Source organism: Mustela nivalis (genome assembly GCF_964662115.1).
Source record: "Mustela nivalis genome assembly, chromosome: X".
Classification (NCBI taxonomy): domain Eukaryota; kingdom Metazoa; phylum Chordata; class Mammalia; order Carnivora; family Mustelidae; genus Mustela; species Mustela nivalis.
Window position 1 is genome coordinate 37,550,103 of NC_139040.1, and position 22,614 is coordinate 37,572,716.

The 22,614-nt window shown below is 40.3% G+C and overlaps 1 protein-coding gene across 8 annotated transcripts in view; it reads left to right on the forward strand.

Moving 5' to 3' along the window:
- Positions 1 to 236: 236 nt before the first annotated feature.
- The window catches only part of ACSL4 (acyl-CoA synthetase long chain family member 4), an 82,621-nt gene continuing 60,243 nt past the window's right edge, over positions 237 to 22,614 (forward strand). For 2 of the 8 annotated variants that reach the window (XM_082717336.1, XM_082717335.1), the window contains exon 1: positions 412 to 549. The gene's annotated coding sequence lies outside the window, so the exon portion shown is untranslated. Of the gene's footprint in view, positions 550 to 22,614 lie in introns of all 8 variants that reach the window. The other 6 variants (XM_082717334.1, XM_082717330.1, XM_082717332.1 and 3 more) reach the window with 6 other exon arrangements.

The following is a 22,614-nucleotide window of genomic DNA, read 5'->3' on the forward strand; positions in this document are numbered from 1 at the left end:
AGTCCTAAGTAGAGAGCACAGGTGCCGGCGTGGGCGCGCTCCAAGCCTCGCTGAATTCAGATAGGCGCTAGGCCCTTCCGAAAACACAGTTGATAAGGCGGCCGGCTCTCCCAGAGGCGCGGAAGCCGGAGCGAGAGGCTGCGGCAAGCCAGCGAGGAGCCGTTAGCCGACTCTGCTTGCTCTCAGCTCCCCTCCCTCGTTTCGGGAAGCCAGCGGGGCCCCGCCTCCGCTGCTGACGTCGGGGGCGAGCGGAGGCGGGAGCGTGGGTGGGCCGAGACGTCCGCCGCCCCCGATTCGGCCGGCTCAGCCACACCACCGCGCGCCCCCGCTCCGCCCGCCCCTCCGGGCGCGTCTTTTCCGGGCTCGCGCCGCGCCGCGCCTCGTCCCGCCTCCGCCAGCCGTCAGGGTGCGCGCGCGCCGCTGCGGCTTTTTCTCCGGCCTCCGCGGCGCGCCCCTCCTCGCCCCAGCGCTAGCGGGCACGCGGCTCTTCCGAGGGCTTCCGAGTGCCAGGCGCCGGCCGGCTGGAAGACACCGGGGGCCGTGTCTCCGGTGAGTAGCCCCAGCTGCCTACCCCTGTCGGAGTCGGCGCCCGAGCTCCGGCGGCCCCGCCGTCCCACACCTGAGCCCCGCGGAGGTGGAGGGGACGTCCCAGTTCCCGGAACCGGCTCGCTTTCTCCTGGAGCCCGGCCGAGCTACCCGCCCGCCTGCAAACCTCTCACCCCACCTCCCCCGGGGCCAGGAAGGTTCCCGGGGTCTCTGCATCGTTTCCTCTGCCGAAGTCCAGGGTCCTAGGGAGCCCAGCCTGCCCCTCTTCCTGCCGCCCACCGCCCCCCACCCCTCGAGAACCAGAAGCATCCTCCCGACCGGCCTTCTGGGCTTTGCCTTGACCCTTTCCGAAGGAGCACCTCAGGTGCTTCCAGACCTCCAAACGACCTTTAGGGTGCCCCTCGACCTCAACACCACCTTGTCCCCTCTGGATGGGTATGGCTCCGAGGGCTAGAGGATCTCTCTGGCCCTGGCAGCATCCGCCCTTTCGATTTGAGGGATGCCCTGGCTTCCGATATCCTTTTAGCTTCCGTATCTTTAGGTATGTTAGAAAACAGCTGAATTCTACGAGAAGCATGCTCGTATCTTTTCCTGTCTTTCTATCTACATCCCTGTCCTCATGAATGCTGTATATTTAGCATGAGCTTTATTCACTTCCTCTTCCTCTCAGTTGAGTACCCTACAGAAAAAATTGCAGCCGATGTCTATAGCACATAGAAAAATCGAGGAGAATATGATTCATTGCCTAACCCCCATCAAGGGGTTACATATTTTAAATAGGACGTCATTTCTCCTCTGCACTCCAACATCTCCTCCTTCAAAGGCATTTTTCCACCCTCTTGAAATGAATTTTGCTCTAGTGTCTCACCTTCAAAATAATCAGTCATTGCTCCAAGAAACGACGGTGAGATGCAGAATAAGGGCAAAATGGCATTTGAAAAAATGAATCGCTTTGAAAGAGTAAGCAGTCTGCTTTATTAGTTACTGGCTAAATCGACGCCTCTGTTCATGTACAAAAATGAGGATGTGGACTAGGGCACAAATAAGGTTCTTCCAGTGTGATTCTAGGACTTCTAAATTCATGCTTAGTTCCATATTGCTGCATAACGGAGATTTAACCTAATTAAAGCCCCATTTCCTGGTAGTTGCTTGTCACTTTAGTTTTTCTTGGATTTTGCTTCTTAATAGTTGTAACTGTTCTTGATACATATGGCTGTGTGCAAGTGGTGATTCAATTACAGTCAAGCTTTTTATCGCACAAAACCTCTTCTTGAATTGTAAAGTAGCTCTCTTTTTCAGTTGGAGCCACAAAAGTGTAAGACATGTAAGCCTCATGTTAGAATTAACACTCTCGCCACCACTTGGGTGGAGGATGAAACAGTAGACCGTTAGTGTACTTGTGCCATAGGATAAAGTACCATTTTGTTCTGATATGGGAGGCAATTTGACACTTCAAAAATCCATGGGGAGGTGTAATGCAACATTAAAAAAGAAAGTTTTCCCTCTGAAAACCCTATTTTAAAAAAAGCGATTCAGATGAACATTTTTGTATGTGTTTTGGGTAGGGGTGGGATGGGTGGAGGAGGAAGGAGAGTCTTGCCCAATTCAGTAAAAAAAAAAAAAAAAGAATTGGGGCTTGGAGAGGCTCTGAATCCAGCTCTAGCTAATTGTATAATCCTGGACATCTCACTTAGCCTCTCTTCATTTTTGCATCTGTAAAAGCGCTGTGGTGATTGACAGAGTGAACCATAAGCCCCCTAATTTGAATTCTTCTTATACTGGAAAATATATACATAATGAATCTGTATATGTGATTATAGGACATATACAAGTTTATTAAGATTATATAAGTTGCATTAATGTTGTGCCATAAGTTCTTAGTTATACCAGTTGTCTAGAATGTTTTTCTCAAAGATCTGCATATACCTGTTCTAGTGTATGTGTGCATCATTCTTAATTCATCCTTATCAAATGAGGGGGGACTGTATGCGGAAGTCTATAAATTGGGAAGCATTTTACAAAAGTCGAGTATTGTTAACTTCTGCTTGCAAGTGAAATGTGTGCATTTTACACTTTTTAAAAAACGTTCATGGCCTTTAGAAGTTTGAAAGTGAATGTGTCCATGCAGCCTATTGCCTTGTAACTGCAGTTGACTAGGAACTTTAAAGAATATGCTGGCATCTCATTCTTTCATTTATCGCTCATTGAACTTATCTCGTTCCTTCAGCTGTCACTTATTTTGTGCCAGGCCACTAGGATATGATGGTTAAGAAAACCATCTTTATGACTTTATAGTCTGGGATGGTTATGGGAGGGTTGTAAAGAGATAGATGTATATACAGTTTATTTTTATTAACAGCAACAACAGCATTCAAATCAGGGACACAAACAAAATCCTGGGAACCTCAGAGCTCCATAGGGAAGGAGGAGATGATTGTATTAATTGTAGCCTATAGCTTCTCTTCCTGGCATTCCTTTTCTCCCCCTTCCTTGACTTTTAGTTCCTGAGATGGTAGCAAAAATAAAAGCTTTATTTTTCCACTCCCATCACTGGCTGGTGTTCTGTACTTCTTTTCATTGTCTTTTAGCTGTTCATTTTTGAGGTAGCTGTAGATTCTCATGCAGTTCTAAGAAACAATACCCTTTATCTAACTTTCCCCAGTGGTAACATCTGCATAGCCCTAGTATAATATCACAACAAAGGAACTGAAATAGATACAATTCATCCACCTGATTCAGAGATCACCAGTTATTCATGCACCCATTTGTCTGTGTGTATCTAGTTCTGTGCAGTTTTAATCACATGCGTAAATGCATGTAACCACCTCCAGGGTAAAGATACAGTTGCATCACCACGGGGATCCCTGGTGTTGCCCTTTTATAGCCACAGCTATCTTCCTCCCTCGCTGATCCCCGGCAGCCACTAATCTGTTTTCCATGCCTATAATTTCATCATTTCAAGAATGTTATATAAATGGAATCATGGAGGATATAACTTTTGGAGATGGGCTTTTTTTAAAAAAAAAGATTTTATTTATTTATTTGACAGAGAGAGAGATCACAAGTAGGCAGAGAGGCAGGCAGAGAGAGAAGGGGAAGCAGGCTCCCCACTGAGCAGAGAGCCCGATATAGGGCTTGATCCCAGGGCCCTGAGACCATGACCCGAGCTGAAGGCAGAGGCTTAACCCACTGAGCCACCCAGGTGCTCTATACTCAGGGTAGTGCCCTGGAGATTCTTGCAGGGAGTCTACTTTGTATCCAGGTAGTTCCTTTTCAATGGTGAGTCGTATTCCATGGTGTGGATGTGCCCCTTTGATGTGCTGTATTCCATGGGGTGGATGTGCCCCAGTTTGTGTTAACCATTCACCGATTGAAGGACATCTGGTTGTTTTCTGGTTTTTGTTCTGAACCAATTATAAATAAAGTTCCTATGAACGATTGTGTACTGGTTTTTGTGTGGACACAAATTTCCATTTCTCTGGGATAGAAGCCTAAGAGTGCAGTTTCTGGTGTTAAGGTAGTTGTATGTTTCATTTTAAAAGCAACTGCCAGACTGTTTTCCCCAGAGTGGCTGTACCATTTTGCATTCCCACCATCCCTGTATGAAGGCTCTTCATCCTTGCCAGCATTTGCCATTCTTACTATTTTCTGTTTTAGCCTTTCTGTTTGGTATCTAGCGATATCTTGTCATAGTTTTAATTTTCATTTCTCCGGTGCCTAATGATGTTGAACATCTTTTCATGTGCTGATTTGCCATCTCTGTATCCTCTTTGGTGAAATGTATGTTCATGCATTTTGTCCATTTTCTTGTTATATTTTTTTTTAACTTGAGTTCAGAGAGTTCCTTATATATTCTAAATACTAGTCCTTTGTTAGGTATGTGGTTTGCAAATATATTCTCCCAGTCTGTAGTTTGTCTTTTCATCCTCTTCACAGGGAGTTTCAAGGAACAAAAGTCTTTAATTTTGATGAGGTCCAGTTTATCAATTTTGTACCCCTTTTAGGGGTAGTGCCTTGGGTGTCAAGGGTCTGATGTGCCTTTGTTATTTAATTTTATTCCTTGCTGTTCTGTAGAACATTCGATATTTCTGTAAGCAGTGGAGCTTTTTTCATTTCAACCATCCTGGAGCTCAACTGTGTTCTGTGAACAACTGGTCTTGATGGCTTGCAGTGTGAATACATACTCACACATGCTCTTGCTATATTAAAGTGGCTGCCATCTTTTGTCCCTTGAAAATATTCTGCCTTTTCGGGCTGTGAAGTGTTAAAATTAATATTTTAAAATTAAGTCGGTATGATGTGCCAAGGAGATTTTTGGTTTCACTTTCTAAATTAAAACTATTTTGGCAAAACTGTATAGTTTTTTTTTTTTTTTTTTTTTTTTTTTGTATCAAGGTTTCTGGTAAGTGAGTGATCTGAAGAACAAATTTGTGTTCTCATTTAAAGTTTACTTCTGTGTTTCGAGTACTGCGGTCATGAATCTTTACTGTGTATTTAGGAGGCTTTTTACACTCAGTGTTGATTACCAGAATAATGAATAAAAGACTGATGAATTTGTACGTCTACAAAATATATTTTGTATATTTTCCTTTTAGAGTAGTTACTTAGTGTTCATTTTCACTTTCTTTAAAAGTAAGCACTGGCTTTAAAGTGGCTTACAATTTTATATTTTGAACAATGGATGTACTCCTTTTATGAGAAGAACTTACAGGAAAAGTTTAGTGATTAATTTTTAGAGTATTCATTTCTGTAAGATGGTACTGAAAGTATTACTTGTTCCCTCAGTGTCACCATATTTGCTCAAATAAGTGTACAGCTAGGGGAGTGTATTCCTATTTGATAGAGATCAATCATTGGTGTAAGGCAAGTGCTGACAAAATACTCTGGCATCCAGATCCTGCCCACCACCTGTTTTTGTAAATCAACTTCTATTGGAACAGACCACATCCATTCGTTTATATATTGTCTGGCTGCATTCAAAATGCATTATTGGAGTCAAAACAGAGAATGTATGACCCACCAAAGGCTATTTACTCTCTGGTCCTTTATAGACAAAGTTTACCCAGAGATAAAGCAGTGTTATAAATTACTGAGTCTCTGTGTTATAAAGGAAATTCAGCAGACTTTACCTGGACTTCTAGTACCTTTTAGTTACATTTCTGTGGGAAATTGTGGTTCAGGAGAATGTACTCATTTTCCTCGCTAAGTCTACAAGGACCTGTGGTCTAGGAGCAGCTTGAAGGAATGGATAGAAGGGTGGAAATGTGGATTTTATTGTTCTTGTTAAGTGTGGGCGAGTTCAGTGTGATGTAGATTTTCAGCTGGTAAGATTCAGAAAGAGGTCTATGCATTTGTGAAGTCCTTCGGAGGACCCCACTGTAAGCCAGAGTGCTCGTGACCGAGCCAGGTAGGGCAGTGCCCTTGTTCCTGCTCCCAGCACTGCTCACTAACCTTTAAATACACCGTAGTCCAGGCCTGGCAAGCTGAACTTAGACCGTTGGCTTACTGTTTTGTTTGCGTAGCTTTCTTTTGTCAGTTTGAAGTTGACACTTGAATTTTCTTAAATGCCCTGTGGGTGCTGTTGAAAATGGTAGTTGAGTTAAGAGGGTTGGCTCTACATTGGGGAAGAGATGTATCCCTGCCTCCCATCATATACAAAAAGAAATTAAAGATGTATTTTAAAAATTTAAGTATATGGTTGAAAAACTTCTGGAAAGCAAAAGACAACTGTGACAGAGTTAAAATGCAAGTGATGGAACTGGGGGAAATGCCACTTACATATGCAGTGGAAAGTTTAATTGACATCTCCCTCACCGACTCACCACATGATATGATGCTCTTCATTTCCTTTGTAAAATGCATGGCATTGAGCACTTGGGCTGTCAGTAGGCTGGTCTCCAGTATGCCAGTATGCTTGAGGACCCACCATTAGAATAGATACTTTTATTACTTAACCTATAAAAATTTATAGATGAAATAATATGTCTGGGGTTTGCTTCAAAATTTGTGGGGGGTTGGGGGAGGTACAGAGTGCATAGAGATGTAAAAAAATAAAATTCAGCACATGTGAATAATTGTTGAAGCTGGGTAATAGTTATATTCAAGTCATTATAACAAAACAAATAGAGTGTTTTGTAGAGTTGATGGAAGCAAGTGACTACTGTCCAGTTAAGTGTGGGTAAGATGATAAAAGATCTGTATAAAATAAGGATAAAAATCTAAAGTTTTCTTCACTCATAGTGCTTTGTAAATGTCTTTTAAGTTCTTTGAAGTTATACGTTTTCTAAAAATTCAGTTTAAATTTCTTCACTGTTAGTGGGCCTGGAGTTAAAGAAAAAGGTCTTGGCCTCTTTGCCCTCTATCAAAAGTTTGAGGAACATGTGTGCATTTACTGCTAATGAAATGAAGATAAAATGAAATGTTTGTCATGTGCATATTTTTTATGATTGTTTACTTTAATTGACCTTTTCAATAACTAATCAACTGTTCCGAATAACAGTAGATAAAAAGGCTTCTACTATATACTTTGGTTTCTCTGCGGATTTCATAGAACTTACACCTTTTACTAAAAAAGTCTTCTGCTATGTAATACCCACTTTATGTAAAGAGCTCCTGAAAATCAATAAGAAAAAGGCACACATTAGAAGGTTATGAATTGGCATTTCTCACAAAAAGAAATAAAAATGATGAATATGAAAAAAGATGCTCAAGTTCCCTCTAGTAATTAGGGAAATGAGAACCATTTCCTACCAAATACATTGGCAAAACTAAATATAATACCCACTTTAGCAAAACAGTGGGTACTATCATACACTGTCACTGAGAGTGCAGATTGTATAGCTTCTTGATAAAAAATACCCACATCCTCTCATTTTAAAATGTATGTGTATTTTGGCCCAGCAATACTGTTAGGAACATAGGGAAATATCTGCACATGTGTATAAAGATATGTGTAAGGTTTCACTGCAGTGAAACTGGTTATAACAGTGAAACCTTCAGAACAACCTGAATGTCCATCAGTAGGGGAATGAGTTGAATGATAATATGCTGGTCTATGGGATCCAATAGGGCTATTAAAGGAAAGAAACCCTCAGATAGACCTATGTAATAACTGACATAGGAGTTCCAAAGTACACTGTTAAAAGAGGTAGGGGAAGGAGGCTGTCAGCACTGTCCACATACCATAATTCCACTTACCTAAAAACAACAGCGGACCCTTACTATGTGTGCGGATGATACAAAAAGGTCCAATTGATACACACCCTGAGTGGTTATCTCTGGGGGGAAAGGGAGTGTTGTTAAAGGAAGGCAGTCTAAGGGATACTTTAATTTTTGACCCTGCACAATTCTATGGTGAGTTTCTAAATTTGTGATTACTGTTTTACTGGTGATTATACAGATGAATAGTCAGACACATTTACACTCTGGAGGGTGCTCACACCCCAGTCCCGATGTTGTGCATTATACAATGACACCATGCTAGAAACTCAGTGTCTTGTGTTTAGTGAGTACTCTGCTACTTTTTTGGTAATTTCTCCCTTTGGTAAAGTACTATTTGTATCTTTTAGATTTTCTACACTAAAAATTTAAGTACAAAGAAGTATAAAGGCACTGTAATTCCATACCCGGAGAGATCTATTGCCAATTTTTGGTTATATCTGTTTGTGCACACATTCTGTATACACATGTGTAGGCACTTACACACATACATAGGCGCATGTGCAAAAGTGTATCTTTCTGCAAAAATGGGTTCTTACAGCATAGACTGATTTGTAACTCACTTCCTTCAACGTGGCATTATATCATGAGCATCTTTCAGAGTGGGTAACTTTGAGTGAGTGAAAAAGACCTCTTGGTGGGAAACGAAAAACACTACCATGTAAATACAGTGTTCTCGTTAAAATAACTGGTTTCTAGAGCAAACTATAATCTTAAAAAAAAAAGTCATGGTTACCAAAAGTAAATAGCCACGGAATTTTAAAATTCTCAATGTTGAACCAGTTCAGTTCTGTTTTGAATTTAACTATGAGCATGTACTTTCTTTCTTTTTGATTTTATTTATTCATTTGACAGACAGAGATCACAAGTAGGCAGAGAGGCAGGCAGAGAGAGAGAAGGAAGCAAGCTCCCTGCTGAGCAGAAAGCCCAATGCAGGGCTCAATCCCAGGACCCTGAGATCATGACCTGAGCCGAAGGCAGAGGCTTTAACCCACTGAGCCACCCAGGCGCCCCATATAAGCATGTTCTTTAAATTGTAGTTACTAGTAATGATGTATAAGTTCAATGTATCAGAATGTAATTAACAATCTGTTTTGAGTGGAGTTTTGTTTTGTTTTGTTTTTTAAGAAGGGGAAAGAGAGGTGAGGGGCAGAGGGAGAGGGAGAGACAGACTCTTACGCAGGCTCCCCACCCAGCACGGAGCCCAGCAGGGGGCTCCATCTCCCAACCCTGAGACCATGACCTGAGCCAAAATCAAGAGCCAGATGCTTAACTCCAGGCACCCCAAGGAGTTTGGCTTTAATAAGTATTTTAAAGGATTTTAATAAGGATTTTAGAACTGAACTTGAAGAGTTACTTTGATTTAGAGAAAAACCAACTGTTCCAATTTTTGGTAAAGGTGTGGGCATAATTGTATTCTTTTACAAGTTATAAAGGTGAAGAAAATCTAGGTTCTCTGTAACGACATGAATCTTTGTCTAGGATATCTCCATCGGTAGTGTATACAACTGAATATTAGAACTGTGTTGATGGATCACATTTGATTTGGGCACGTATATATGCATTCTGCTCTCTCATGTCATCTCAGAACGTTAAAAAAAAAAACAACACTTTAAGTAATCTCTACACTCAACGTGAGGCTTGAACTCACAACCCCAAGATCAAGAGTCTCATGCTCTTCTGACTGAACCAGCCATGAGCCCATCTGGAAGCATTAGTTAAGCACATCCATTGAAGGTTCATTACAACTTCTCCTGGGTTTATGCTGTGAACTTAGAAGTGGAAATTTTTACCTTATTTTACGTTACACTGAATACGTTTTGATACTTTAACCATTTTTAGTGAATTCAATGGACTACCAAAAGAAGAGTCTCCCTTACCAACAATGGTGTGAATGTGAAGACCCATGGTAGATGCTCTTGTTTTTGCTGTGGTAATTGAAACAGTGTCCCTGTTCTCCAAAGCTGTGCATCTCGGTTTTTTGGAAGCCGATTTTGCAATATGAGGATTTTTCTCTCATGGGTGCTGTCAAGGGGGCAGATTTTACAGGAGAGTCAGGATAGAGGGACTGTATTTCCCACTTGATTAATGAGAGGGGCATGTGAGACTCGACTGTTACAGAGGTGTTGAAAATGTTTCTGGTAGATTCTACGGGTTGTGAGGTGAATGCAGTGGAAGGCTTGGGGAAATACCTGGTTTCTCTTAGGTATTCTGTGCATTGCCTTTAATATGTGGTTAAAGGATTTTAATATGATTAAAAAGCAAGCAGTGATAGTGTTTCGAAGGACCACTCTCCTAGAGGTATCCAGATGAGGAGTCATCAAAGAAAATCTAGAGAAATGAGCAGAGCTGCTACCATTGAGATGGGGATCATTCACTAGGCTCAGAATATGTCAGCCGTTTCTGCTTTTCAGATGAACTGAAAGCTCAACATTTCCCTCAGACAGGAAACAGGAACTTGGTGAATGAGCTTAAAATTCAGTTGTGGCTTTGAAAACTGGAGAGAAGACAGAGCTAGTGCTAAGGTCTCGTAGGATGAGCCCAAATAAAAGATGCTGTGTTCCACATGATCACTGAAGATACAGAGAAGTTGCTTAAAAGAATAGTGGAAAAATCCTAACTTGACCGAGGGGCCAAACTGGATAGAACTAGCTATAAACAATTGTCAGATGAATGTGTTTTAGGCAAATAGAGCAGAAAAGAGAAAAGCAGGCCAGGGAAAATGGCATTCTTCTGCCTGGAACCACAGAAACCTTCAGGATTTGGTCAATTGCAAGGTTGGTCTAGGATGGTTTAAAGTCTTTGGGATTCTCTTGGTGCCCAGGCAGTTCCTTACAGGCCTAGGTTAGAATTTCTGTGAAGTAAATAGTTTCCACAACCAGGAAACTAGAAAAGGCGCAGGGTTCAGTCTCATTTTTGGTGAATTATAGGAACCCACACATGGGAAGCTATGTAGAAAGAAATGTAAGCATTAGCATTCAATACAGTTACATTACACATTTTTTAAGCAAAATGATTGAACTCATAGGATGTTGTACAACTCACATTTTCCCCCAGAAAGTTTTGGATTCCTAGATTTTGTGTTTAGTGTCAAGTATGAAGGTCAGGGTTTTTATGTGGAAGCAGATTTTTAACTTATAGGCATATTTACATTAATGTTAATATTTGCTTGACCACCAAGAGATTGCTGAACATTTAAATGTTTGTAGGCTGTTAGTTTTCTTTAGGAACTAGCCCCCAGAGTAGTGAATGAGGGATGATTCAGTGGGTTTACAATGACACTTGCCCCAGCCCTGCTAGCTGTCTTGAATCCTAGCTCCATGGGTCCCCCCTGGAGCTTCTGTAAGCAAAGCTGTTTTACAAGGTGGCACCCGTTCGACCCTTGGGAGGAAGATGTGTCAGACATGTTAGTGCCCAGATGGCTCGCCAAGCCCTGTCTCCTCTCCGTGGTAGCCTGCATCTATGTCCTTTTTCTTTGCTTACATGAAATGATTATGTGGAGTGATTGGCCCATGGTTGCAGTGATAACATTTGGTGAAATGGGAGAGCTGTCCCTAACAAAACTTTCAGACAGCTGATCTTGTTCTCAGAAAGCCCCTAGCCCTAAAGATGGCAATTTTTTTTTTTTTTAACCTCATAGGGAGAAAGGGCTTGCATGCAATCTTGGTTCTTGTCCTCAACTGAGGAAGCCGGACCACCTCTGTGCCTGCCTTTGTTTGGAGGGTTATGTTGCTTTAAGGCATAACAGGCAGGAGAGAGGAAGTGGGTGCTACACTAGGGCATTACCAAAGGACTAGGAAATGGCAGTGAATATATGATCTATACCCAGAGTGTATCTTAAGGTCTGAAACCAGGAGTCTCAACCCATTTGTGCTATAAAGACATATTTTAAAAACCAGTTGTAGCCTCTGGGGTTCCTTAAGCTAAGACTATATGTATTGAGAAGCCCTGTCATGTTTTATTGGATGATGCCACAGTCTCCAGTGGAAATCTGCAAAATGGAGTCAAAACTCTGTCTTTTTCATTATTTTATTATTTTTTAAAGATGTTATTTATTTGACAGAGAGAGATCACAAATAGGCAGAGAGGAAGGCAGAGAGAGAGCAGGAAGCAGCCTCCCTGCTGAGCAGAGAGCTTGATGTGGGGCTCGATCCCACCTGGGATCATGACCTGAGCCGAAGGCAGAGGCTTTAGCCCACTGAGCCACCCAGGCGCGCCACAAAACTCTGTCTTTTTCAAAGGTGGGATTACTGCTACATAACATGTTACTTTAATGACTTTCAGGAGATGCAAGCAACTCATTTTTATCGAATAGGTAATCAAAGATCTATCCTTTATTTTGTTATTGTTATCTTTTCTATTGAAGTATAGTTGACACACAATATTCTATAAGTTTCAGGTGTGCAACATAGTGATTCGACATTTGGATACATTGCAAAAATGATCACCACAATGTCTAGTTACCCTCTGTCACCATACACAGGCAATTCTTTCTGAAGCAGCTAATTTGGGTTGAAGGAACTGTTTTTCAACCTAGAGTTGATTTCTCTAACTTTGCACCTTTCCTAGCTAATGTATCACTATGGTAATTTTCTTTGTCCATTCTCCTCTAGATGCTACAGCATTTTGTCATGAGATCATGAGAAAAAGTTTATTTTCCATTGGGTAGAGTGACTCAGAATTTGTTTAGGATGCAAAATCCCTTCTTAGATTTGTTGCCTCTGCTGCTGACCTCTACCTCCCATGCGAGGGAAAATGTTTCAAAGTGTCATAGTTATTTGGGTTGCATAAAATTGTTCTGTGGGATGATTTTATAAACTTTGGGAATTTGTGTTGAGTTTGATATTTCGCCAGGTCTGGGGCCACATCCTGCTATTGCTAAACCTTTAAAAAAATTTTTTTTTCTCTCGCTTTTCCCGGCACTGCCCCATTGCCGCTGAAAGATCAGGATGTTGCCTGGGCTTGGCACCAGGCGCTGAACCTCAGGGCCTTCCTCTTCTACTCACTGGTGGGGCAGCCCTGGAAACTCTAAGATGGAGCTGTTGGAAGTGTTTTGATAATACCTTTTCTTATTCTTTAAAAATCTGACCGGTAAGCTGCTGTGACATAATCATCAGACCTGAAGATGTTTAGTAACAGAGAACTTTGGCTTTCAGACCTTCCTCTGGGTTGACCTTGGTTTTGCTTTTGAGGAAGAGTAAGCAACAGATTGGCTCATACTCCTATAAAAATAGAGCACCTTCTTAGCTTTTACTGCTCCTCACATTGGTTGCAGATGCTTCAAGGAAGACTGAATTGTAACCTAGTCTAAAGACAATATATTTTAGATTAAATGTTCACAGAAGGAATTGCAAAGGGGTGTCTTCTAGGTAAATTACATTGCAGATGCAGCAGAAGTTCCCTGCTTCAGGGATACATGGGTGAGATCTGCTAGCAGGAAATAGCAATGCTATTGACATTGTAGCAGGTTTCTTAGCTGACCTTTGTATGGTACATACATTCTCTCCCTTAAATAGCAGTGTTTCATGGAGATGGGGAATAAGACTGCTCTGCTTGGGAGTTTCTAGAGCCTTGGTGCTTCTCTTTAAATCTGTTTTTGAAATTCTTTTTGTGGGTCTCATCCTATGCAAAATTGTTGTATATTGAGGCATTTTAAATACTTAAGTAACGAAACCTCCAAGTAATAAAACCTCTGCTGGATATGTTCCACAATGGAGCTAGCCTATTCCAAATTTGATGCTTGCCAGAGTAGTGGTGTAACCCAAAGACAGTGCTCTTTGTAGTAGCTGGCTAGTGGTGTGCAGGTGGAATTGATTGCGACATTTTAGTTCTGGGTTTGTGTTTTCCAGCTCTGCATCTTTCTTTCCTTTATTGTTTGTCAGAAACTCACTTTCATTCTTTGGCTTTGCAAACTTTGCCTTGCCCCAGTATCTGAAGGAGGTTTTAAAAAAAGTACGTTTTAAGCAAGCCAACTAGGACCTAAGCAGTAATAGGTATAACTGGATAATCCCAAAGGGTAGCTATTATTATTAGCTTTTTAAAATGTATATACTCACCTGGTTGGGCTTATTATAGGGTCGAGGGTTGCCTCATGGGTGACCCTCCTTTCCTATTCTAGTATGTCTGCTATCTGTGTTAGTCCACTTACAGTATTATCTATTGAATAGTAAGCCCTGTAAAGACAGCACAGTGGGTGCCCACTGAATAGTTTTTGAATAGACGCATGTGCGTGCACCTGTAACTGCCCAGGATTTGGGAAACTAAGTTTTAAAAAAATATTACAAAGGAAATGGGTCATTACTGGTTGTACTTATTTTTCATTCCTTTCCTCAAATAGAAATGTGAATATGGTGGTAAGTCTTCAGTAATGATGATTATGAAACCAAAGAAAAGAAACTTAAACATTTGTTTCCTGCTTCAGTGAGGCTGTGCCCAATAGGGAGACATCACTGTCATATTTAGGAGAGGCCATATTGTATGACCATCTTTACGCCTCTCTGTTGTCATGCTAGAAGGCAGAAGGAAATTCTCCTGTCAAAGAAGTTTTATTTCAATGTATTCTCATTTATATGTGGGGATCCCTTAACCAAATGGATTCCTTTTTCTAATTTTTCAAGTGTGATCTTAATAAATGGCTTATTTTGAAAAATAAATGCTTCATTTTGGAATAATTTTAGACTTACAGCAAATTTGTAAAGGTAGTTCAGAGGTCTCGTACATCATTACCCAGCTCCCCCTTCATGTTTATGTAACACTAGCATACTACTCTTAACAAAACTATAAAATTTCTTTGGATTGCTAGAGTTTTTCTACTGGTCTTTATTTTTTTCCTGTATCAGGATCCAAAATTGTTATACATGTTTATTTTAGAAAACATGTGTAGATAAAAAGACAAAGTATGGGTAATCTCCCCCACTCAGAGCCAGCTACTGATAGTTTTAGTATACATGCTTCCATATTTTTTTCTATAGGGAATAGAAATCTGTTCCCTACCCCCCAAAACTATTTGGGTTTCCCTTAAAGACAAGTCACAAGATGTGTTTTATGTACTGTTTTGTAATTTGCTTTTTTTACACTTAATATAATATTTTTTTGTGTGTTTACGTCTTCCCTCATCTGACGTGTTTTCCTTCCCTTAAGACATTTTGTTGTTTCCATTCCTGAGCTTAGTTAATTCTTCATGACCTAAGGCCAAACTATGCATGTGATTTCACCCTCCCCCTGCCATAAACCCGAGAAGTATGACACCCTCTTCTCAGTAACCATGGCTCATTAAGCCTGTGAGTCCAAATACCTGTGTATTAGGTTGAACCATTTGAAATTGCTGTCTTCTGGCATGTAACAAGTTTTTTACTATATTGGCAATTTTGTATGGGTCATCCTCATCGTTTGAAAAAGCTTTCTAGATTATTCTGCTACCTTTTCCTGCCATTCTCATTCCACGAGAATCCCTGGCTTCTCACTCTGCTGAGTATCTCTGCATTTAGAATGGTGAGCTGACCCCAACATTTTGTCAGGCAAAAATATTGACAAACTTCCCTTCCAGGTGTCGCTGATAAACAGGATCCTCAAGACCTATGCCTGTGTTGGTGACATATGCAAAGAACGTGTGTTCCAGTGAATTGTATCTGCCCATGTGTATAAGGAAAAAAGACTTCTGAACATTCAACCCAAGCTCTACGCAAGATAGCCCGTGGGCTTTCTCACCTGTATGGGCTAGCTAGGGACACTGGTGCCATCCAGTGGTACCTTGCAGAGGAGCAGCTGATGTTGCTCTCCCCCTCTCCAGCATATCAAATACTTTCATTTCCTTTCCCCTTTTTTTCATGCACTTCCGTATTCATGTTCTCCCCTTCCTTTTCTTCCCCCCACCTCTGCCAGGCACTTATGGGTTTAATTTAGCTCAGCTGATAATATTCAGGGAGATACACTGTGATAATCCTTATTTAAATAAAGGCTTTGGAACACGAGACATGAAATAATAAGTAACACACCAGACTGTTATTTGCTCTGCTTATGAAGTCATGATTCCTACCCCACAAGGGCATCGAGTTTGTATCCTGTCAGAATATGACACTTGTCACGTTTAATTTTCAACTTCTCTGTTATGGGAGAGGGAAGCCCTTTTATACAGCTCAGATTGGAAGAGGCATGCATGTCCACCTCAGAGTGAAAGATTTAACTTGGAAATGACTTTTTGGTTTCCTTTCTGCTTAGTATTACTGGTTTAATTCATTCTTTGTTTGTTCCAAAGCTGTTTGGTAAGCACCTACAGTGTTCCTGCACTGTGCTGGGTTCTGGGGATTATAGTGGGAGTCAAGACAGACATGGTCTCTGCCAGTAAAGAGCTTGCCAGTCCAGCAAGGAAACAGAAACCTGAACAATTTTAAGTGCCTTGCTGTATGGGTGCCCACAGAGCAAAAAGCAGAGGTACCTGATGTAACATGCCGAGGTCAAGGAAGGCTTTTTTGAAGTGCCATTTTAACTAAGACGTAAAGGGAGCCAGGGAAAGGGAGAAGAGAATGTTCTTGGCAGAAGAAAAAGTGTGTGCTAGACTCAGAGGTGAGAGATTAAGCTTGGTGCTTTTGAGAAACTAAAAGAAGTTTATAATGGCTAGAGCCCTGAGATCAGCTCGATTTAAGCCTCACAAAAGTCCTCTCAACAGGGAGTAATAATATTCTCTCCATTTTAGAGCTGTGGCAAATGAAGTAAAGAGGTTAAATAGCCTGCTGGAGGTCACCCAGTGCTAGTAAGGGGCACAGCCAAGAGCTGGACCAAGGCCATCTGGCTCCAGTGTTTTGGCTCCTAACTTCTGTGGTAGACGGTCTCTCAGCAGGGCACTGGGTTAGACTGGAGCTTCATTGTCTGGTTCTTTAGCCTTCGATGAACCATAGGACCTTATCCTGTTAAATCTGTGGTCTTTTCTTAGGATTGGCCAAATTAAATACAGTTTTTCTTAGTAAACAATGTTAGGCTGTACTAGACGCAGACTATTCCAAGAGCTAGAATTTATAAATATGTGAAAAATTCCTTAAGTTTATAGCATCTGGGGTAGCCCAGAAACTCTCTGGTTTGCTCTGGTATTTTGTCATTGATTGGACATCAGATACTTCATTTGATATGCAACTCTAAGGTTGCTAACCCGTATTTTCCAGAAAATCATAGATGGGAAGTTTCAGTTAGTGGTTTTTTTTTTTTTTTTTTTTTTTTGTAATAAAGATAAGTAACACGTATTTCCTGCAAGGCTGGAATTTTTGCCTGATTGCTAAAGTTAATTTGGCAATATCTTGCTCTCTGACCTTTCAGTTAGTTAAAGGGTAAACACAACTTTTTAAAAAATAGATTTATTTATTTATTTATTTAGAGAGCACATGTGCATGTAAGCAGGGGGAGGGGCAGAGGAAGAGGAAGAAGAGAATCTCGAGACTCCACACTGAGCATGGAACCTGGCGCTGGGCTGTCTCATGACCCTGGGATCATGCCCTGAGCTGAAATCAAGAGTTGGTCACTTAACCAACTGAGCCACCTAGGTACACTGGGTAAATACAACTTCTTAAATAGGATGACAGTCTTTAAAAGTTGTATAAATTGAGGACTTATAAATAGAGATATTTTCTTATAGTGGATTTGATTTATCTTTTTATGTACTTACAAATACATGTATGTATTTTGTAAATTGAGGAATTGACTTCAGTTTGAATTTATCAATTAAGGTTTTTTTTAAGGTTTTATTTCTTTTAGAGAGAGAGAGTTGCTCCAGTAGGGGAAGGGGTAGAAGGAAAGAATCTTTAAGCAGACTCCCTGCTGAGCACGGAGCCCAACCCTGGGCTCCCTGTCACTACCCATGAGATCACGATAGGAACCAAAACCAAGAGTCGGATGCTTAACCTACTGAGCCACCCAAACGCCCCTCAATTAAGGTTTTAATCTAGATTTTAGAAGTTGGATTATAAAGATTCAGTTGTACGTAAACTAAGGTTGTCATAATTTTGCATTGTTGAAACAGTTGGAATGAAGAATTGTGTTTGTGTATATGTTTGTATGTTTAATAGCACGAGGCTTGTACTTTCATTTATTTGCCCATTTGCATATGACAGTGGATTCAATCAAGAGTTAGTATTTCTGTGTAAAGTGAATGTTGGCTTTGCTGATGTAGTCATACATTCTTGCCTTGTACCTTTGTGGGACAGAGTTAGGGTTATCACTAGACTCTTCCTGAAGGAGGTTTCAGCAAAAAAAAAGGGTGGGGACTCTGACAATAATTACACTGGACCAACAGGTAAACCAGGGGACAGACTTTGGCAAACTGGCAAGTGTGATCACCATCATTTTAACCAGTTCATAGGGGATCAAATTTGTGAGATTAGCTTCAGACTCACTGGCTCAACCCAGTTAAATTAACCATCAACCACAGATGGACTTTCCTTGACTTTGGAGTAAAACATTAATTTTCAAATAGATGTATTATTGTATGTTGCGGTAGAATTGTATATATATCAATCAGCTGTGTTCTTTGGATAATTTTTAGTGTCGTGAACTCTGTGCTGCTGGGCACTGTTGAGGTTATTACAGGACATGCTCATAGCTGTCTGGGGCCTTACAGGAAGTAAGATTACTTAATGATACTTCACTGTTACCCAAAACATTTTGAAGTGAAAACTTTGAGGGAAAGAAATGATTCAGCCTTTCCTGCCTACTCCTTTTTGAAGCTAGTACACATTTGTAATGTGATATCACAGTGGATTGGAATGTCTGAAGCTAGACAGTCTTGGGTAAGATGATATACTTCCAAGTTCAGAGTAGTTGGTCCTAGAGTTGAGATCGTAAACAAGTGGATATTGATGGAAAATTAACTTCTGAAATGCCCTCCCTTCAAAATCCTTCTTACCACTAAAGTGGAGGACAAAGAAATGATACACATCAGGTACCTTTTGCTTGTGATACTTTTTCTGAGGGAAGGCCTTTATTACTCCTAGGGTACTGATTCTGGTCAGATGAAAAATCTTTTCCTTGTGAGGCAGAAGAGTTGGCAAGTATGAGGTGCCTATTAAATCTTATGCAGATATCATCTGACATTTGAGTTCCTGTTTGTTGTAATAGAATAAATGAGTGGAACTCTGGGCCTTCAAGAAATTATTTGCATTTCAATCTGTGTGGAGCACCTCACGATTGTCTGGCTTTTTGATATCCTCTATTCACTTGGCAGTAGTAGTTAATTTTTCTTAGTCGTGTTTTGGCATAGGGGACCACAAGGACAGTTAACTTTAGGAAAACTTTAACGTTGTAGTTATAGCAAGAAAAAAGAAACTATTTTATTTTGTGTCATAGATTTCAAAAAATATTTTATTTATTAATTTGTCAGAGAGAGGGAGAGAGAGAGTAGAAGCAGAGGGAGTAGCAGAGGGAGAGAGAGAAGCAGACTCCCTGCTGAGCAGGGAGCCCGACTTGGGGCTTGATCCCAGGAGTGACCTGAGCCAAAGGCAGATGCTTTGCCCACTGAGCCACCCACGTGCCCCGCTTCACAGATTATATTGCATGAGTAAACAAAGTTTCTTTTACTTTGAGACTAGTTTAGAAACAAAACTGTTGGGCGCCTGGGTAGCTCAGTGGGTTAAACCTCTGTCTTCTGCTCAGGTCATTATCCCAGCGTCCCACATTGGGCTTTCTGCTCAGCAGGGAGCCTCCTCCCCCGCCCCCCACCCACACACACACTCTGCCTGCCTCTCTGCCTACTTGTGACCTCTCTCTGTCAAATAAATAAAATCTTAAAAAAAAAAAAAAGAAACAGAAGTGTCTAATCTTTCTGTAGTGCAGTTGAAGTTCCCTTTTGGCTCCTTTTACAGCGTCCCTCTGTCACTTGAGTAGTGTCAAGTGCCCTAGGGGCTGTATTCATTGTCACCTACCAACATACACAAACACTAGAATGAACTGAAAGACTGATGCTCTATTTCCAACTGATTTATTAAATGATGAAACTAATATGTTCACTGCAGGAGTTTCAGGAAGTGTAGGAAAAATGTAAGGATAAAATTAAAAATCCCTGATAATTCTCCAACCTAGGGGTTAACGTTTTAACTTGTAGCCTGCCTATATCTGAGGAAGTTGCTATTGTTCTTTAAGTCACCTCTCAAGCCAATTAAGCTGTGCGTATCTTGAACATTTTCCTGTATCCTTGAATATTCTTTGGCAGTGCTGCGTTTGATTGTGTAGCATGTGATCGTATGGTTGCATCCTTATTTCACCAACCTCCATTTGGGCACGTGAAATTTGTTCTAGGTTTTCTGTTCTCTTTATAGCAGTGATGACTCTTACCTGTGTGTGTGTGTGTGTGTGTGTGTGTGTGTATCTCTGATTAGTTCCTTAGGATATTCCTAGAAGTAGAAAATGAAATTATTAGGTGGGGAGCTATGATAGAAGAACTCTTGATGCATATCATCAAATTGCTTCCTATGAGGTTTGTACCAGTTTACACTTCTGTCAACAGTATATAAAGTGCCTTTTTGTGTATATTTGGCAGCACTGAGAGATTTCTTGATTCCTAATTGGCACTCCTTTTGATGGAACTTCCACGCATTGCTGTTCTAGTAAAAAAAAAAAAATTATTCCTGGTAACTGAAGGTGGGAATGTAATATTAACAGCAGTACTGCAAGGAACTGGTAGCCCAGGATACTTCAAGAACCATCAAAGCAGGCCATGTGTTAGCTTCAAGAGTCTGTGCTTCTAAAAATACATTTTTTTCTCTCTCAAGCAGTTTATCAATCACAACTTGAGGGGTAAGTTCTAGTTTTTTTCTCCTGAAATTATTGCTCCATGAGTGCTTATCATTTCTTAGACCTTTCTGGGCATTTATTAAGAACCATGCTTTTGTTGTCTTTAAAAACAAAATGTAACCTTTGGCAAAAATCACGTGGAGTTTGGGAAGTTTTGGTCATCACACAGGAGTACTTTCTTAAAGCAACAAGCATTCCAAGTATTGTTCAGATCCTTAGTATTTAAATAGAAACCTTATAAATTCAGAACCATCCATGTATCAATACATTTCTTGAGTAAATTTGGAAGAAAGGGATTTAGTAAGTCCGGTGTTTGATATGATGTAATCTATTTGGCCTAAATGTTTAAAAATCGGTGTCATGAAATTGTTGGTCCCAAGTCAGGAATCACCAGTGTGACAGTAATTTTCATCTATTAAAACTGTCTTCCTCCCAGTGATTGTTTCATAATGGCAAAGCTATACCTTAGGCAGACCTTACAAGTAGGATTTATTGATGTTTGTGACTAAGAAAATTCTTATTTAAATGTGATGATACATCAAGAATTTTTAAAGAGAATTTCCCCTCTTGATGCTGTTGTTAATTTAATCCTACGAAACAGAAGGGATAGGGACAGTGCACTTTTTTTTTTTTGCTGTTTTCTAATATTCTATTTTTAAAAAATTATTTATTTTTTTTAGTAATCTCTACACCCAGTGTGGAGCTTGAACTCATGACCCTGAGATCAAGAGTCACACGTTCCTCCCACCAAGTCAGCCAGGCACCCCTGTTTTCTGGTATTTTTATATTCATCTTAAGAGTAAAACTAATCAGTACTGATTACAAAAGAAATTCTTAATTCCTTTTTTAAATTTAATTCTATCATTTTTTCAGTGTTCCAAGATTGTTTATGCATCACTCCCAGTGCTCCATGCAATATGTGCCCTCCTTAATACTTCCCACTACCAGGCTCACCCAACTGCGCCCCCCCAAAACCCTCAGTTTGTTTCTCATAAAGAAGCAGATAAGATGTTTTCCTAATGTTCTAGAAAGTAGATCCTATTTTAGTTTCTGTAGTCATTGGGAGGGGAGAGAGGGAGAAGAGTTTCTTTTCAGAGACTAGTTCACTACTCCCATCTTAGAGCCCATTTTAGCTCTCTGAAAGTGTACAAGTTTCATATACGTCTAGTTTATTTTCTGTCCCAGGTGAAGCATAGTACTTACATTGTAGGTTAGGTACTTGTTATTTGTATATACACAATTTACATATGTATGTGTGTATAATATGTATTAATGTATATTTTACCATACTAATGGTAAAACTAAATGTGTATAGGGATGTGTGTGTGTGTGTGTGTGTGTGTGTATGTAAAGATACTAATGATAAGGGAAGCATTTATATAATAAAATGGGTGGTAACCTAATACTAAAGTTGGGAGTATTTCTGTTGGAATTGCAACTAGACTCTGTCTTCAAGCTTGGGTATAGCATAGCATACATAAACATTGCTTCAAAACTGAGAAAGCAAAACAAAGAAACTACCCCAGAATACTGCAGATTTAACTATGTGAGGAAATATTCATTGTTGTCATGGATATGCAAGTGATACGTTCTTCCAGTAGTGACAAGAATAATCTTTGAGTGGGTGCTAAGGGCTCAGTTGGTTGAGCAACTGCCTTCAGCTCAGGTCCTGATCTTAGAGTTTGGGGATCGAGTTCTGCATCGGGCTCCCTGCTCGGTGGGGAGTCTGCTTCTCCCTCTGACCTCTCTCCTCTCATGTGCTCTCTCTCTCAAATAAATACAATCTTTTTAAAAAAATACTTAAAGAATAATCTTTGAGTTATGAGTAGAACAAAGGACTTTCTGTTTGGCTAACATTGATTATCATCATTCTAAAATATAATCATAATTTTTTGGTGTAAATGTTTTCCCCTGATATCTGCCAAAGATGATAATGTAAACAGAAAGTCTAGTTTAAAAATAGTATATTTTTATATACTATTAATATATATAATATATATCACATGTCATATTATATATTTTTTCTATACCATTAATATATGTATTAACAGTATATATTTTTATATACTAAAAATAGTA